Source organism: Schistocerca cancellata, chromosome 6 (genome assembly GCF_023864275.1).
Source record: "Schistocerca cancellata isolate TAMUIC-IGC-003103 chromosome 6, iqSchCanc2.1, whole genome shotgun sequence".
Taxonomy (NCBI): domain Eukaryota; kingdom Metazoa; phylum Arthropoda; class Insecta; order Orthoptera; family Acrididae; genus Schistocerca; species Schistocerca cancellata.
The window spans coordinates 432,405,515-432,409,823 of NC_064631.1; positions in this window are offsets into that span (position 1 = coordinate 432,405,515).

The following is a 4,309-nucleotide window of genomic DNA, read 5'->3' on the forward strand; positions in this document are numbered from 1 at the left end:
AGAATTTCCTTTGTAATTGTAGTTTTTCATTGTTGTACAGTAAAACAGTTGTGGCATGCATGTAGATTTGCACCAAGTATTTCGCAGCTGCAGTTGCAATTAACGTGATATTATTTTCAGTGCTATGTTAATGAGTTTTTTTATTTTGCTCTTCAAATTGTGCTTTTCTGTGTTATCGTGTGAAATATTGCGACAATAATGGCGTGTGAAAAACGTAATACTAGGTTCCAAAGTATACTGAGAAATGACAGTGAAGACGAAAGCAGTGTGTTAGCGCCACCGAGTAATGAATTAACTAATGTTCACAATAGTAATTTGGTAATTGTGCATAGGGAAATGGAGCGGGCTGCAAATAATGGTGTAGACAGTGAAACAATTAGTGAACAGGGAAGCATTGTCGATCGATCGGTCGGCAACAGCTCGCCTCAGAAATCCGAAATGACAGGCCACGATCTTGCAAATACTGTAGATTCAGGTTTTGCGTCCTCACCATTTTCTCAAGTAAGTCAAGACACATTTTCTGCTTTTCAAAATGCGAATATTGCCGGTTCAAATGCACTGCTGAATAACACTGAGGAACATGTTTCAGACACCAGTGCATTGTTATTACAGTTAATGCAACAAATGGGACAAAGGCTACAAAAGTTATACACAACGCTTAAACAAAATCAGAAACAAATGGAACGAAATCAAAAACAGTCACAGCAACAAACGGAACAAAATCAGAAACAAATTAAAGAAACACTTGAATAAACACGTGAAGATTTAAATACTGAGTTACATAACATCGAATTGAAATGTCAAAAAGTCTGTAATGACGTAAAAACGCAAATTTGTGAGCATTTTCAACATTTTTTTTGCGGCATAAAAATGCATTACAGAATCACGAAGTAGCCATAAAAGAACTGTAAACTATCGTTCACGAAAATCACGAGGCCTTGCGGGCTAAAATTGACTCAGTTGCATCTACCGATTCGGTTACGCAACTTGCAAAAACTCAGGAAAACTTAAAGGACACAGTAGATACTCTGAAAATTGGTTTAGAAAGACACATGGAGGAAATTAGTTCATTATCAGAGAAAGTAGTCGAACTTTCGGATCAGCTAAATAATTTATCTATGAAGGTAGATGATACTCTGAATGACACAAGACCGGTAGTCTTTAATGACTCAGATGAGTATGAACAAATTAGAAAATTCAAACAAAAAATCAGAATCAAATCAATACACAGTACAAAAGACAAATCCGGGAAGTACAAGATCAGTTAGCACAAGTAATACAAGAATTACATATTTCAGAGGACATCGCGCTCCAATACAGGAAGAGGGACATAGAAATACGGAACAGGCACAAAATGATAACACAGGGCACTTCGGAAATTATGAAAGAAATTGGCAAGGTACACAGAATTTTGAGATGGGGCCGCCGAAACGACGTAACAATGACCGGCATGCGTCTCGCTGACGTGATGATTTTGACTATAAGCTGTTTATTACTACACGTAAATTCAAAACATTTAAGAATTTCGGCAACGACATTCATCCACAAACGTGACTTCATCAACTCTCTCATTGTTTTCCTCCCAACTGGTCATTAGAGCACAGATTAGAATTTATGTGTGGCTATTTAGAGAATGAACCAGCTGTAAGAATGCGATCAGTCATTCACGATTGTCACAGTGAAGGAGAATTTTACCATGCCTTCCTCTCAGCATATTGGTCTCAAGCTACACAAGACCGAGTAAAACATAGCATCATAATGACGAAACATTTCGAACAAGCTGAATTTTCCAGTCTTGTGAAATATTTTGAAGACATGTTGCATAAGAATCAGTACCTGTCAAACCCATACAGCCCCTCAGAACTCATCCGCATTTGCTTAATCAAATTGCCTGAACATTTACGACATATTATTTTGGCAGGATGTTGCAAAGACGACATTGAAGCTTTTGAGGGACTGTTACAAGAATTGGAAATTGACACTGACAATCGCGGAACGCGAAAACAGGAGCACAACAATTACAGGTCACATTCGTCACAATTCCGCGATGACAGAAATAATAACTGGACACGACAAGGCTATTCTTACAACGCAAATCGTGACTAAAACAGACACCACCCGTATGACAACCATTGGCAGAATAATAGTCACAGAGAAAGATCGCATTGCCATAGTAATGAATGTGACAGAGATAACCATAGAAACAGACAATATGGGAACCAAAACAATGATTATCAAGGGAGACAGAATAACTTCAGGCGCAACGGTTCACCGTGCAGTTACGATTCTGGGAGAAATTCTCCACCACATGACCGACAAAAAAGAAACTATGTAAACTACCGACAAAACGACAGACCTGAATTTCATCAGAACTGGAGGGATTCAAACAGGGCAGGGCCCTCTCGTCAAGGTGAATTTGTAGAATTTAGGTCTCCTAATCTTAATAACGACGCACGCCAACAAAGAGACAGACAATGACTCGCACCGCAGGCAGCCACGTGCGCTGGCTGGGCTTGAGAAAAATAACGTAAGCTAACCTTGAGAAAAATTCCAGTATTCCTTACCGATGTATACCACATGATAAGGAAGAGTAGAGGTTTACACCATATTTCACATGTAAAACCGTTTATTGACAGATAATCTGGTTTTTAACTTAGTCCTTGCCATAAAATTTTTCACTTCACACTGCTAGTACACTTTGTCACACTTAGAAACTGCTAACATGCAACAATGTTTTGAAGTTAACTATCCAGTCTGGAACGTAGGGAACATATTTTGACAGTAATTACAAATGCATTGTTATAGTGAACAGACGACACAGTGTTGTTATTTGTACATTCTTGCTTGTTAGTTGCACAATTACGTAATGACTATGAGGCTCACATACTTAGAACATGTACCGGTACTGCTAATGAGATTTTAATGCAACATTTTGGTTTACTTGAAAATACACTCTGGATTTAAAGTACTTTCTGAGAGATACCAGATGACACAGTGGTTAGTTTATTTGACAGCTACAAGATTATATCACGACGCTACTAATGTATGACACAATTTACATTGTTGCTTTTGCAGTGTATCTGTTTTATCTCTGCACAGTTTTTCTGAATTTTGTCTGGAAAGGAAAACATGTTTTAGTAATAACTTTTGTCGTATAGCTACAATGAGACAGCGTCTTTCATAGCACAACAATACATTACAGTATAGTACTTTCTTGGTCATGGTACTGTACGTAATAACTACGATATCTATACGCATAGAATTTCACTTTTGTTTATTACGAGGTAAGTACATTGACTTCTACAGAGCTTTGCTTATGGACGACGATAATTACTACACTTGGCACAATTTTTCCGTTAAGTAATGACAGAGATTATCTTACAACAAGACGCACAGTTTAGCACTGCACTACACGTATTTGAGTGATTAATTTTGTACTTAAAACATTTATTTTTAAAGATTTTTGAATCACAAAAATACAAAGAAAGTTTTCTGTGATACATTTCATTCAATTGCTGTAATCTGTAACTCCTGAGGGTATAATTACATTAATCCTCAGGGGGGTACACGCCTACTTTGTGTACCATGTGTTTGGCAAGCACAAGGAGCCCTATCTGATATGGTATTTGCTTATGCAACATTACACATCGGTACCATATTTCTCTAACACAAAATTACACAGCTATCTGACCATTTAACTGAGAGAGACAAACCTTTTTTTTCCTACATCAGTGACAGATGTTTACGTAATTACACAGTTGGATAACTTCACACTTATGAAATTGTAATTTGTCTGTACTTTGGGAACTATTCATTTTTTTTTTCGGAACCATTGTGATTCTATGAGAGCTTTGAATGATGTATTTGGTATGGGATCATGATTTTTAAAGTACATTTGAGGTAGATAACACTATTGAAATGAGCAGAGAATTTTCTTTAGGTTCTGAAATTATTGGAGGAAGCTACGACGATTTTGAGATTTGACTGAGGTGTAATGATGTTATTATTATGATGATAATGTGTATTATGCTGTTGAGGTATGTTTATGATCAATAAGCTGATGCTACCGTATATGAGGAATGTGATTACGTGTTTATATGTATATGAATAATGAATAGAAGTTAGGGACTCTGGTTTGTGAAAAAGGATGTTGGAAACCAAGAATCATACTTTAAGAGTTATGACATGTGTGTATAGGCCTGAATGTGTCACAATGCCAGCGAAAATTTTTTGGACATTGTTATATTTATAGGATTTTGTTTCCACACATTTGTAACGCAAATTCTCAACCTGTAAATTTTTTTTATGT